Here is a 15,339-nt window from a genome sequence, read left to right on the forward strand (position 1 = left end):
ATAATATTCAGGAACTCCAAGCTTGCCCTCATGCAATCTCCTTCACGTAGCACAACAAAGAACAATTGTGTGAAGCTCAATGACCTCAGATGCTTGAAAACTCTCAAGCTATTTCTGAACATGAAGTGTACAAAGCTAACTGTGAGATCAGGATGAGGAAACCTTGATCAGGCAGAGCCCATTTTAGCTGTGAATTATTTTTCTATAAGGAAGCGTCAGAAGAAAACAAAGTGTAAATGCAGCCACTCTCAATTCAAAATGACACAGAACAGCTTTTGTGTGAGGTCTGGGAGTGGTTTCATGCCTCCTCATTTGACACAGAAATAAAATTTAATACATAGCTGATTTTGAAAAGATTTTATATTAGCCAAAGGGGCTTTTATAGGCCAAGCTTAGCTGCACTGTGAGCCAATAAAGGGATCTGTCCTACTAACCATTATGGTAATAAAAACAGACGATCTTAACTTTCTGAATTGGTAATTATCTGAGGAAGAATAGTGACTCATTAATTTCTGTTTGCAGGTAACCCACCTATGCATGTGACCTTCTGTTATGTAAAACTTCATATACTTACTTTTCTATGGACATGGGGGCAGTGGTGGCTCCAACTCGTTTCCCATGAGATAGGTGGTAATATCTCTATCTATCTACCTATCTCTGTGTGTGTAAATATATACAGCTATTTCTTGTAGACTGAGAATGTTTACATGTTTAAATGTAGAATTTATGGTCCAGGCCAAACAAATTGTCTGGGATGCTTGCACCTGCCATTCTATGACTTTCTGTACCAGTATTTTTAAAAAGCTAGTGTGAGTCACAGTTGTGACAGTAAACTTGTAAATTAGAAAGATTCAACTTCTGCACTCAAGTGTGTGTCATCACTTCTCCCTGGTGAGTGGCAACACCCCCTTCACCTCCCACGGAAGAGCTCACCCCTTTGAGCTTCAGCTCTGGGAGTTTAGGCCAGGAAGGGACAGTCTCAATAGAAGCAGGCAGAAAACAGGTGTCATCAGTGAATTTGAGCTAGAAAGGGGAGATAGTAAGAGATTTTCATACCAAGGAGGGAAAGCATCACAGAGAAGGAAAGGAAGCAGAAGATGCTCTGGAACTTCAAATTGAAGAGGAATAACCTTGGAGGTATCCTTGGAGCCTTGTTAGTATGGAGGTGACAAGGAGAATGTACAGGGCATGGATGGCTGAAGATAAAGTAGAAGCAGATCAGAGAGTTATATGTAATTAAAAACAGGTAAATATTAAATTACTGAGTTACAAGTCCTTGCCAGGGTTTTGTCGATTACATAATCCAGTGCTGTTGTGATTTATGATGTCACCAGGACCTTGGGATGGAATTAAAGCCTTGAAATCAGAGTTGCTTGTAATGTATTTTATTTACAAAACAGCTTTAGAACTACTCAGAACATAGAGCCTTTGGACTGGCTATCATTGATTTGCTATTTAATTCCTATAATACTCACGATAGAAACTGCTTTGATTACTTTCTTTAGTTTTATGAGTAAAAACCATTTTCTATTTGCAGTGAAATGTTTCAGGTTGTGAATATCAGGGAGGTGATCGACATGCTTCTCAGCCAGTTAAAGACATTCAGCCTTGTGCCTTGTAATGTCATTCAGGATATGCAATAATCATCCTCCATTGTTGTTGCCATGATATGAGGAGCAGTCTCTGTGAATCGTTGTAGCTAAACTAAGGAATGACAAATATATTTCAATGCCTAAAAAAATGGAACTACCAGTTCAGAATGATGGTAAACCCTGTGAGTTGCTCTATGACACCAGAGACTTGATGGGGAAGTTGAAGTTTACATAAATACATACAGGCAACTTGGGTATGAATATAGTGTAGTCCAGGGCTGCTACATGCAGTCTATAATTCTCCAGTGGGGCCTTGTGATGGTCAGTCTTGACTTTAATATGGAGCTGTGGCCAATCAATGCTAAATATTCCACTGTGTACTGCTTCATTATGATCTGGGTATCCAAGGAATGAAACAGCTTCAGTTTGCTCTAAATGAAACAGAGGGGCCTTTTCTTACTGTTTTATGAAGTGTCCTTTTTCATAATTTCAGCATTGTTTGTAATGCCTTCTTAGAAGCACAAAATAAATATTTCTTCTCTCTCCACCAATTTTGCCCTTTATTTGGCAGATGTTGATTTCCCCCACCCTGTGTTACAAACTGAACTAACTCAAAAATTATTCTTTATGTTTAAACCAGCATCACCATAGCTTAGGAGTAGGGTTGGTTAGTGTCACAGATATGGCAATTTCCTGCAATATCTTACTGAATTAAGTTTAAGTAGCTTTGGAGTCCATTGCATTATAAATGCAAAATTTATGTATTATTGTGGGATTGTATGTAACTTCTCAAAGAACATAAAAATGGCCATACTGGGTCAGACCAAAGGTCCATCTAGCCCAGTATCCTGTCTTCTGACAGTGGCCAGTGCCAGATGGTTCAGAGGGAATGAACAGAATAGGTGATCATCAAATGATCCATCCCCTGTCTCCCATTCCCAGCTCTGGCAAACAGAGGCTAGGGACACCATCCCTGCCCATCCTAGCTAATAGCCATAGATGGACCTATCCTCCATGAACTTATCTAGCTCCTTTTTTAACCCTGTTATAGTTTTGGCCTTCACAATATCCTCTGGCAAGGAGTTCCACAGGTTGACTGTGCATTGGGGGGAAGAAAGACACCTCTACCCTGCTAAAACACGGTCGTGGGGAGCCAAAAATCCCTACCGTGTTATAGCTGAAACCCCGTTATATCAGGGTAGGGGCAGCAGGGCTCCGGCGGTGATTTAAAGAGCTCCGGGCTCCAGTCGCTGGGGTGAGTCCCGGGCCCTTTAAATCGCCAGTGGAGCCCTGCTGCTGCAGCCCCGGGGTAGCGGTGGCAAGGCTCCAGTGGTGATTTAAAGGGCCCTGGGCTCCCTGCAACAGCCAGAGCCCCGGGCCCTTTAAATAGCCGGCGAGCCCCGCTGCTGCGGCCCTGGGGTAGCGGCAGCAGGGCGGGATTTAAAGGGCCGGGGCTCCTTGCAGCAGCCGGAGTCCCAGACTCTTTAAAGTGCTGCCGGAGCCCTGCTGCTACCGTGCTATACGCGAACCCGTGTTATATCGGGTTGCATTATAGCGAGGTAGAGATGTACCTCTGTTTGTTCATTTTACACCTACTGCCTATTAATTTCATTTGGTGACTCCTAGTTCTTGTGTTTTGAGAAGGAGTAAATAACACTTCCTTATTTACTTTCTCCACACCTGTCATGATTTTATAGACCTCAGTCATATCACCCCATACTCATCTCTTTTCCAAGCTGAAAAGTCCCAGTCTTATTAATCTCTCCTCATATGGAAGTTGTTCCTTACCCCTAATCATTTTTGTTGCTCTTTTCTGAACCTTTTCTAATTCCAATATACCTTTTTTTTAGATGGGGTGACCAGATCTGCACATAGTATTCAAGATGAGGGCATACCAGGGATTTATATAGAGGCAATTTATCTATCCCTTTCCTAATGATTCCTAACATTCTGTTTGCTTTTTTGACTGCCGCTGCATGAGTGGATGTTTTCAGAGAACTATCCCCAATGACTCCAAGATCTCTTTCTTGTGTGGTAACAATTTGAAGACTTCAATAACTCAGACATAGGTTAGGGGTTCGTTATAGAAGTGGATGGGTAAGATTCTGTACATAAGAACGGCCGTACCGGGTCAGACCAAAGGTCCATCTAGCCCAGTATCTGTCTACCAACAGTGGCCAATGCCAGGTGCCCCAGAGGGAGTGAACCTAACAGGCAATGATCAAGTGATCTCTCTCCTGCCATCCATCTCCATCCTCTGACGAACAGAGGCTAGGGACACCATTCTTACCCATCCTGGCTAATAGCCATTTATGGACTTAGCCACCATGAATTTATCCAGTTCCCTTTTATAGTCCTAGCCTTCACAACCTCCTCAGGTAAGGAGTTCCACAAGTTGACTGTGCGCAGCGTAAAGAAGAACTTCCTTTTATTTGTTTTAAACCTGCTGCCTATTAATTTCATTTGGTGACCCCTAGTTCTTGTATTATGGGAATAAGTAAATAACTTTTCCTTATCCACTTTCCCAACATCACTCATGATTTTATATACCTCTATCATATCCCCCCTTAGTCTTATCTTTTCCAAGCTGAAGAGTCCTAGCCTCTTTAATCTTTCCTCGTATGGGACCCTCTCCAAACCCCTAATCATTTTACTTGCCCTTTTCTGAACCTTTTCTAGTGCTAGAATATCTTTTTTGAGGTGAGGAGACCACATCTGTACACAGTATTCGAGATGTGGGCGTACCATGGATTTATATAAGGGCAATACTATATTCTCAGTCTTATTCTCTATCCCCTTTTTAATGATTCCTAACATTCTGTTTGCTTTTTTGACCGCCTCTGCACACTGCGTGGACATCTTCAGAGAACTATCCACGATGACTCCAAGATCTTTTTCCTGATTCGTTATAGCTAAATTAGCCCCCATCATATTGTATGTATAGTTGGGGTTATTTTTTCCAATATGCATTACTTTACATTTATCCACATTAAATTTCATTTGCCATTTTGTTGCCCAATTCTATGGCCTGTTTTGTGCAGGAGGTCAGACTAGATGATCATAATGGTCCCTTCTGACCTTAAAGTTTGAGTCTATGAGTCTATAACAGCTAATGTAGACCCCATCATTTTATATGTATAGTTGGGATTATGTTTTCCAATGTCCATTACTTTGCTTTTATCAACACTGAATTTCCTCTGCCGTTTTGTTGCCCGAGTCACCCAGTTATGTGAGATCCCTTTGGTACTCTTCGCAGTCTGCTTTGGACTTAACTATCTTGAGTAGTTTTGTATCATCTGCAAATTTTCCAACCTCACTGTTTACCACTTTTTTGAGATCATTTATGAATATGTTGAACAGTACTGGTCCCAGAACAGACCCCTAGGGGATACCACTATTTACCTCTCTCCAAAGCCTCTAAGGGAAAGACTTGGCCAATATAAACTCTGGGAAGTCTTATGAGTGTTAAAGAACTATTTTAAACCATGTGCCAGACAAGAAATCACTTTCGAGACAAAGTGAAGTTGGTTTCCTAGGACGTACCCGGGGGAGGAGAATGCAAATTCTTATCTCTGGACCCAACCTTTTGAAGCTATGTCCTGAGGAGGAACCATGTCTGGCTGATTACCTAGTCATGGTCTCTGTAGATGAAGCACCCAGGCTGTATAAAGGAAAGGATAACCTAAGCATAAGTGTTCTTTTTCTGAGAAAAAGGTGTTATGAAGTCGTATTCATGGAAAACCCCATTTGGGGTTTGAAGGACTTTCTTCTACCAGAGCCCTTGCTGGAGTTCAGAGTGATCTGCGGTGAGCTTATTAGCATGTGTGTAGGCTCTTTAAATATATTTTCTCTGAAATACTTTCACCTTAAGAATAAATATGCTTGCTTAGAACAGCTGTGTGGTACCTTTCACCTGTGGGCAATGGTGCTGTTTCTAGACTCTGAGGAGAAAGCAAAGCAGGTCTGCGTGGGCAGTCTGACTTGCTGGGGAATTCACAGTGTAGGCAGGGAACTGTGGAGCCTGGGAAAACCCAGGTCATGAGGGAAAGAAAGACATGTGTCTCCACTCAAGAGAGGGAGAAATGAGAGAGAGTGGGGATCAGCACCTGAGGAGAGGAAAGTCCTCTGTTGCATCTGAACATAGCATCACTCCCAGACTGTTCTCTTCTAAAATATGTACAAGGCTTATTGTCATATCTATGTATGCACTGAACATGAAAAACAAACCTCCTTTTCTCTTCTCCCTCCCATTCCCTAACACACGTGTGCACACACACGCACACACACACACTAATTCAGTCCCCAGGAAAAAAGAAACAATTCTATGAAACAATCTAATTCAAAATAAGACAATGAATCCTCAAAAATAGACCTTAAGAATGGAGAGGAGGAAATTATTCCACATTCAGCTTTACCCAAGGGGGTGCTGTTTCATAACCCATTCAGATAAAACACTGTACACCTACCAGATTCCATTGCAGTATAAGGCAGAATTGAAAGCAGCATTAGAATGTGGTTTAAGGCAGATGGTGTGCAAAGACAAACATGTTACAGTAAACAAGAAACACCTTTCTCACTCCCTCTTGCTATGAATATACTGAGGTTTTCTAAGGTGGTTAACAATGGTAGCCATGTGGGTGAGGTTGAGAAGTCAGTTGTCCCTTAATGGCTAAACTGGTTCCCACATATTCAATACTGATGGCTCAGGAAAAGCCAAACTGAATCAGGTCTTTTAAGGCAAATTAAAATATAAAGTGATCTAGAGACAACATTCAAATTCTATTAACTCCTATTTTAGTTGTATGGGAAAGTCATTTGCAGCACTTTCTGCTGGTTTAAACATTTTTCTAATTGGATCTGAACTAAATATTGTAAACATAAATTGATCAGATTGCCTTATCTGGTACTGCAATAGTTTGATGAGCTTCCTAGCTGTATCTAATTGTGGGTCAAAATTTCCAGATGCTGTAGAGAATGAATGCACATCCTGTGGCTTCAGTGGGAACTAGGGGTTCTCAGCCATTCTGAAAACTTGGCTTTAGGGTGTCCCAAGTTGGACACCCAAAATCTGAGACATCTATCCCATAGGCACTTTTGAAAACACGGGCCATAATGTTTATCTAAAAACAGGCCACTCCATCACACACATGCTTGTTTAAACACTGTGGGCTCTGTTGTGGCATTGAGCCCCAGCTGGCAGTGCACTGCCACACCAGGCTTTCCACAAGACACACTGCCCCCCGGGAATGCTGGGGCACACTGGTCCCTGTGCCACCCTTTGACGTGGTCACTGCACCATTCTCCCTCATGCAGGGTCAGCTCAGTCAGAACCCCACCCCTTTCTAATCCTCTCCACCTCCTTCGAGGAGGCTAATCCTGCTGTAGGCACCAAGGAGCATAGGTGCTGCCACTAAGAGCAGCTAGTGTGCAAAGAGTGGGGATGCTCAGATTTTTCTCTCTCTCCCACCTTCCCTACACACCTACACAGAAGAAGGGGACAAATGAGCTCATGTTATCAAATTACTTGTTGTCAAATGACCAACTAGCGTTTGAAACCTAAAACTGTTTTTTAACCCTCAATTGTAATTCATTCCACAACCTCTTCCACCAGCCTCATAAAATCAAGATATTTCCTCATAAGATACAAGGTCCCATTGTCCTTAATGGAAAAATTATTTTTCTTTTTATTGCTTAAAAATATAATAGAGAAATGGGCAGCAACAAATTACTCCAGCTTCCTCTTGTAAGTTGCTTCATTGATTTCTGAAATGATGAAGTGTTTGTAACATATCTATAAATACACTCATTAAAGCAGGGATTACTCATGACAGCATCCAGAATCTGAATTTAGTAACTAGACATCTTTCAGAATATCATAAAGATTTGCCTTTGGGAGCAAAATTGTGACACATCACCATAAATTGAAAGAACAATATAAACCCCATGACTTTTCTGGTTTCGCTCCTTATCAGAATTCACTATCATCCCATGATTCGATTTCAATATTTTCTCTGACCTTTAGTCCTTTGAAATGAAATTTAGTGTTGAATTCATCCATACTCACAACTTTTTTTTTAATGTTTGCTATTGTGAATGTTTGAGATTTACTTGAACAAAATACACCCTTACGTATATTTTGTATTCAACGGCTCAACTATTCACTGAAGGCATGTTTTGAATGGATAATCGATGGTAAAACTCACATTTTGCATTGTGTAGGCTTGTTACATAAACCAGCCTAATGATCAGAAAAAAAATATCCCAGGCTTTAAATAACAAATTGCAAGTGGGAATTGCTAGTATTCAACATTTGCAAATAATCTGCAGACCAAGAATTATTCCCTGACAGACTTTGAGAATGGTTTCGAACAAGTGTAAGAAATTTGTCATCTGAAAAAAGGTAAATCAGAAAAACAATTCCTGTCAAATAATTTTCGCTGTGCTAGTTAATAAACAAACACCACTCTTTTGCTAAGGAAGAGAGCTAGTTCATGAAAACAGAGGATTCTAATAATGCCTGTGCTTACTGATCACATCAATTACTTTCATAGCCCCTTTTGTGAGCAGTGCTGCACTATATACATGAGTAATGGAAAAGTAATTTGCTTTGTTTTGTTTTTTATGCTAGCCATTTCAGTGAAGAGAAATTGTGCATTAGAAAGTGGTGTGTGAGAATACCAAAGGAACGTAACTCAATCTACCTTGGAAGTTCTCTTGCATAACTTACATTTGTTTTCTTTATATGCACTATGTGAACTTTTAATCATTAAAAAGATGCATATATAGCTATTCTTAATTCTATATTTGGAATGGTAAATTTACCCAAGGGATTAACAGTTTACATACTGAGTTCCAGTTTTTCACTGTGTTCATTTTCTCTGCATTGTCCAGAGTGTTTGTTCAAAATAAAGGCAAACTGAGATGATTTAAACAAACGGACTGTACTGAACAAATATATACGCTTCTGCAGTCTGTGTGGCCCATTGGAATGTTGTTAATTGTTGCTCATTACTTTGCCAATGGTTTCTCTATTGATGGCTACCTTGAAACATTTTGTCAAAAAAAAAAATCCATTTTTTTTTGCTCATGGATAGGGCCCTCAAAGCAGCTAATGGGCCCTGTCATGTTCTGCCTGATGCTGATTCTGTCCATGCTCTGACACTGAGAGTTCCCATTAACCCAAAGTCTGACTGAACAATCAAGACTGCTTTGAAGAGAAGTGTCCGCTCCTCCTTTCTTTCTAGTCTTCCTTTTTTCATTTGGAGTCTTATTCCACCATCCATTGCTACAGAAGTTCCAAGCCCTCAAGGGTCAAGTAGTGGTTATGAGAAGTGCTGTTGAAGGGTTTGGAATAGAACTGGTTGGAAAAGTTCCGATGGAGCAATTTTGTCAGAATTTGCCAACTCATCAGAATTGAAACATTCCAGAGAGTTAGAATCAGTTAGTTTTCAACCACGTTCTGACAGAACCCTGCGTGGTGTTCTGCCAGTTTGCCTGCCTGGCTCCTCGGCAGCCTGCCCGGTGGGCTGAGGAGGAGATGAGAGCCTGGAAGCTCCGAGAGTCCAGGTTCCCAGGCTTCTGGCTCAGGGACAGCCCAGATTTTCAGAGCTGGGCCTATGTCAGGCTTTTCTGATACTGTTCCTTATTAACTCTCTGAGGTAATGAGGAGGATTGATCTGCTGAAGAAAAAATAAATGATTCTGATTCCTGTCTTGTGATGGCGAACTATGTGAGCACTTCTTTTTCCCGTGAGCCTTCACGGGTGGAGTTCAGGAATCAGAAGGCCACATTTTCAAACAACCTTCAAGAGCATGTCTGCAAATTGGAGACCCTTGGAGAATACAGCTTCCCAGACAGGCTCTCTCTTCCTTTTTTGTGGAGAAAAGCCACTACCACCATTACCCCTACAGGATTCCTGGCACTCCCAGTGTGCTGCTCTGTGAACTGAAATGGCTTAATGAAAAAAAAGTCAGACCTTAGACTCTTGGATATTGTTCTACTACTAACATAACTGGGAAGCGCTTATTATATGAAATGCTAGAATAACAATACTCCATAACAAAGGTTTCCTCTACATCTGGGGATTGTGCTAACTTCATAATACCCCCATTATTCATTCTTGCAGTTAATAACTTCTCTAGAATCCCTAGTGGAACATATACACCCAGATCCTCAAAGGTATTTAGGTGCCTCTTTAGGTACCTTCCTAAGTCATTGCCATTTAGACAGCACTGACATTTTCAAAATTGCCACTCAGCTGCTGCCTAATCCTCTAGGTGCCTAAGTCTCCAAGGCACCTAAGTTTCCACCAATCAGCAATTGCAAAGCCACCTAAGCCCTGATGCTGCCCCACAGCTAACAATTAGTTAATAGGCCTCCTTCAAATCAAAGCTCCCGAGGCACCGAAGTGAGATTCTCAAAGTAGGTAGGGGAAGCCTATCCCATACATGATAGGAGGTGGAGGAACAGCACAGCACCTGCATAAACAACAGCCAAGGGCACAGGAAAATGTGGGGAAAGCGTGAAAGATTTACAAGCGTGTGTAGGAGAGAGTTTCAGCTGCTAGGACATGGCCTACCTAAATGATTGACTTGGCTTTGGAGCCTAACTCCAGAAGAGGATTTGCTTCTAAGGATCCTGAGCAGAGGGAGGCACCTCTCTGTGGCCATCAGCCAGGAATACCAGGTCAGCTGCTTAGGTGTCTGAGCCTCTTTCCTCTCCCTGCCCCACTCCTCAGCATTTCAAACTCCCTCCTGGCTTGCTTAGGCAGCTCCCTGCTCAGCTTGTTGGCTTCTGAGGATCCCTTTCTTAGCTGTTTGCCTCCCCGCCATGCACTATGTGGGGAGCCTAGGTGCCTAACGCAGAGCACGAAGGGGTTAGGCGCTGCAGACAATGCCTAAGTACTTATGAATATGGGCTCGGATTTTGAAAGGTGCAAAGATCCCATTGACTTTCAATGGACTTTTGGTGTCTACTTCCTTTAAGTCCTTGTCAGAATTCCAGCTGTTAACCATTACAGTGAATTTGAACATAACACAAAGGTCCAGGAAGTACAAAAAGCGGCTGCCCACTTCCTCCAGTGTTCAGGCTATGGTGAATACATCAAAGCTGTGCTCTAGTGCCTCCACTGGATCCCAGTCAGCTTCCACTGCCAGTTAAAGGTTTTGGTTCTAATTTTCAAAGCAATTGGTGGCTCAAGCACTAGTTACATGTCATATCTCAATCTAAGGACCATCATGACAGTTGTATAGTTTGGGACAATGCAGGTCACAAAACCAGCGTAGAGCATGCAAGCCAGGATCAAAACATTTTCATTTGAGAGGATCTGTCTGTGGGGAGATTAAAAGAATCAAAATCTGCCCACAGTTAGGAAATGACACAAAACCATTCTATTTGATAAAGATTTTCCACCTAAGAAGAATGACATCCACATCATCAACCATCCTCCCTAGCCATCTTCTAAAAAACACCAGATAGTGCAACAAAAGAAAGACAAGAAAACTGACCAACAAAATATACTCCACACCTCCAACCCAACATGCAACCTTCTCTAATCTGATATGAGACAAGAGCCAGAGATTCCAAGAAGTCCACTATGGATTTTGCTATTGCCAATCTAGTGTATGAGGAAGGTGCTCAGATACTATAGTGATAGGTGGCAGTGCAACCATAAGAGAGATGAGAGAACATTCCTAATTGTTTGGAAACATACTCAGTACAGTGGTAACTTTCTTGGATTTCTTGGATGTAGAGGCGACATAAACAGCAACAGAAATTGCATAGGCCATGGCAGGGGCTAGCTGCTCTGCTTATCTATGACAATAGGAATGAGCAATTTCAGGATGGAACTACTTCTTATGAGAAAAGGTAATGCACAAGTTCTTGAAGGACCTTTCTGCAACATCACAATGCAATAAAATTAAGCCATGATGACTTGTGTATATAAAAATATACGAAGCCAAACATGGAAGTCCTTTCCCAGGTTGTACTTACTTGCACATGATGTGATTGGGAGTGTTGTCTGAGTAAGGATTTCAGGAACTGTCCCATGATTAATTGTTAGGCATTTAACCACTAGTGCCTAAAATATATCAAACAGGCACTGAATGGAATGGGAGGTTCTGGTCCTAGGTAGCGGACTTGAAACATCAGATGTGCATAAGATACATCTTCCATGTTCCTAAATCTCAGTGCATGCTTATATGATTTAACTGGGCAGTTTTCAAGCCCTGCTCACCACCCACCTCAAGGTAAAATGAATGCACTGATTACAATGTGCAGTAAAAGCTGTTGTTACTGTTGCCATGGTTTTCTTCCCCCGTGAAGCATTGTGTTATTTATATTTTTAATTAAATACATTTCTCTAAGTGAGTATTACAATGATGAAACAAAGGCCGAGGCATTAAACATGGGCAGGGTGATTATTTTTGTGGTCATTCTCCAAGTCATTAGCATTAATGCTTTCATTATCACTCTGATAAGCTGATAGCAAATTAATGAAGGTGTGACTTAAAAAAAGAGAGAGAGACATCTATTTTCCTCATAGAAGAAATGTGGATTGAAGGCCAAAAGCAGCTTTTATATTTTCTGCCCCCTGAATGCTCATTTAAAAGAGGCCATTTTCCTCTGCTTTCAGGCTTCATTAGTCCTGGATTGTCTGGATTATTGTTGCCTCTTTATAAACATATAAGATCACAGTCCTTAGTAAATATTGTTTTGTTTAATAACTTTCTTAAATTCCTGAGCCTACTCTGGGAATATAAAGGAAATCTATGGGTGGAAATCCCCCAACACCACAGAGAGGAAACCTCCCCTCGCGCCCCCCCCCCACTTATCTTCAAGTAGCACAAATATTTACAGACTAGCACATTTAATAATGCTTCAAATAAAAAGCTTGTGGCAGTGTTTGCCAGTCTTGGCTTTGCCTGTTTCTTTGCCTGCTTCTCTATTTCATTTCTCTATAGATTATCCGTTTTGAACACAGCTGTGAAATTCAAAGACCAAAATGCTTCTCCCCTCACCTGGACTGATCAGGTTCAGACCAAAGCTATTTCTTAGACCAGGGGTTCTCAAACTGGTGGTCGGGACCCCTCAGGGCGTCGCAGGGTTATTACATGGGGGGTCATGAGCTGTCAATCTCTACCCCAAACCCGGCTTTGTCTCCAGCATTTAAAATGGTGTTAAATATATAAAAAAAGTGTTTTAAATTTATAAGGGGGGGAGGTTTTGCACTCACAGGCTTATTGCGTGAAAAGGGTCACCAGTACAAAAGTTTGAGAACCCCTGTCTTAGACACTCAAGTTAACATAATTCCTCCAGTGAAACAAAACATTGCATGTTCAGTCACACAGAACTAATAACTAGAGTTCTAACTAATGTTCCAACCTGCAACATTTTCAGCTCAAGGTATTTTTGTTGGAATATGTCGTTTTAACAAAGTTGAGCTGTTTCATGGAGATGTATTGATTTCAATAACATGTTGGTGGAAAGATTTCTGACCAGAGAGAGACACCCAAATTGGAAACCTGATCTTTTCCACCTCAAAACAGACGTTTCATCACAATCGCCGTTTGCAATTTGGGTTTGTTCCAATGCAGAATGCAAACATATTTAGAAACTTGAAATTTGCTGTGAACAGGATGGTTGTCCTCCGGCCAGCTCTCCTAATCACCATTATTGTTGTCTGGATTCCAGTCGCAACTAGAGACCCCAGACAAGACTGGGGCCCTGTTGTGCTAGGGTCACAGACAATGCCTGCCCTGGAGAACTTGTAGCCTAAATAGACAAGACAGACTAAAGATGGGAGTGGAAATGGGCTGGAGTTCACACAGTGACATAGCCAGGACTGCTCACTCCCAGGTCAGCGCCCTCTCCACCAGACCATGCTACTCCCCAGAACCAGATCCATTACTTCTTTTACAATCCACGAGTTAAAGAAGAATGTGTCAATATTTGCCTAATAGGAGATTTAGGGAAATATTATGTTCAAGTTTCTAAATGGACCATACAAACAAAAGGGAGTCAAAACAAATATTAAAGCTACAGGTAATTACTTTGTACAACCTGGAACTTACATTCCAGCTACAGTGCCAGTGAATTTTCTGCAGCAGATCTTGTTCAATGGGATCAACTGTAATTACAGTAAGAGCATCCAGTTGTGCAGAGTGCTACAGTCACCCCAAGGTCCACATCAGAGATGAGTGGAGGAAATCACAGAAAGCAGCTGTAATTTTTCTTCTGCTGGACGGCCAATTCAGTGTATCCCTTTAGAAGGTTCCACCAGCAGGCCTTCTTTACTGTTACCATCCCCCAAGATCCCCCAAGAAACGTAGGCAGCAGCAACCCCACCTGCTCTCCTGGAGGATGAATCCTTGGAATGGCACAGTTGAACAGACTATTATTGTGCTGTGTAAATTGCACTTCTTGGCTTAGAGTTCAGTGTCTCTAGGCCAGAATTTAATTCAAGCGAGTTGTCCTGTAAACAACCCAATATAATTTACTTGTATAAAGGAACCCTCCTACAAGCTTTCACTACAGTGAGGGAAAAGAAGAAGAGAACATTTTCCAGAGATAGGGACTCAGGCAGAAGGGAGGACTAAAGAACAGAGAGGGCGTAGAGGAAATAAATAAGGCAATTAGACAGGATAAAGGTAAGATATTCTGCAGACTATTTGCAGTAAAGAGACAATGGAACCACATGTAATGGGAAAATTAGTGGGGGGTTAATGACAAGCTAAAAATATACTAAGTGCATGTATATATAGACATATTCTCTAATGTAACGGGGATACTCTTTCAATATAAACTCTGAGGGGGAAATTGCATGGCCCAAGTGAGACATACATGGCAGGTATGAAGAACAGAAACTATTTTCCCAGGTAAGTGAGTTTGCAGAACCACAGCACACACCTAAGAAACTAACAGTGGCCAAACCGATTGTCAGGGAAAGAAAACAAGCTACACCCTACACTCCTACACATTTGCAAACTAAACTGCTGTGTGGCAGAAAGCCACAAAAATGAGAAAGACAAAGAAGCCAGGGCATCCCTGAAGAAAAAAGATGACTCAGTACTCAATATATAATAAACTATGCTAAAACATGCTGCTCTATTACAAGGAATGCAAAGAAATACCTTAAAGAGGCAAAAAAAGTTACCAACCTGCCTGAGATTGCTGCTGTCCCTATGTTCAGCTGTAACACCTGAGACCAGCGGAGGTGGTCTTGCTTACAGCTTTTAGATGTGACTGCAGGCTGAGTATGCCCCCTCCACCACCGGTCTGGAAGAACTCTAGTTCGTTAACCTTTAGAGAACAAGGTAATGCACATCTATTTACTGAGCGCGGAGGAGGGTGATTGTGCTGTAGGAGAAGAGAGCTATTATTATAATCACTTTGTATTGCAGTAGTACCTAGAGGCCTCAATCAGTAATCAAGGCCCAGCTGTGCTGAGCACTGTACTCACCAATAATTAAAAGACAGTCCCTGCCCCAAAGAGCTTGTAGTCTTAAGCCCTTATCCTGCAGATACTCATGCAGATGCATAACTTTACTATCAGGCACAGCCCCGTTGAAGTCAATGGGATTAGGCATGGCAGTAAAGTTAAGCACGTGCATAAGAGTCTGCAGGATTGGGGCCTAGGTTTAACCCTTCTGCCAGGCTGTAGTGGAAGTAATATGCTTCGGGGACACTTGCTAAAATAAAGAAAATATGTGGGACAAGCCCCCACCTTATCCACTCCTGGGTTCTA

At 41.7% G+C, this 15,339-nt stretch overlaps 1 long non-coding RNA gene across 1 annotated transcript in view; it reads right to left on the bottom strand.

Annotated features, from left to right (window-relative positions):
* The window catches only part of LOC123373375, a 78,310-nt gene extending 63,474 nt beyond the window's left edge, over positions 1-14,836 (bottom strand). The window contains exon 1 of the long non-coding RNA XR_006580694.1: positions 14,753-14,836. This is a non-coding gene — a long non-coding RNA (uncharacterized LOC123373375). The remainder of the gene's footprint in view (positions 1-14,752) is intronic.
* Positions 14,837-15,339: the final 503 nt, after the last annotated feature.

Source organism: Mauremys mutica, chromosome 6, assembly GCF_020497125.1.
Source record: "Mauremys mutica isolate MM-2020 ecotype Southern chromosome 6, ASM2049712v1, whole genome shotgun sequence".
Taxonomy (NCBI): domain Eukaryota; kingdom Metazoa; phylum Chordata; order Testudines; family Geoemydidae; genus Mauremys; species Mauremys mutica.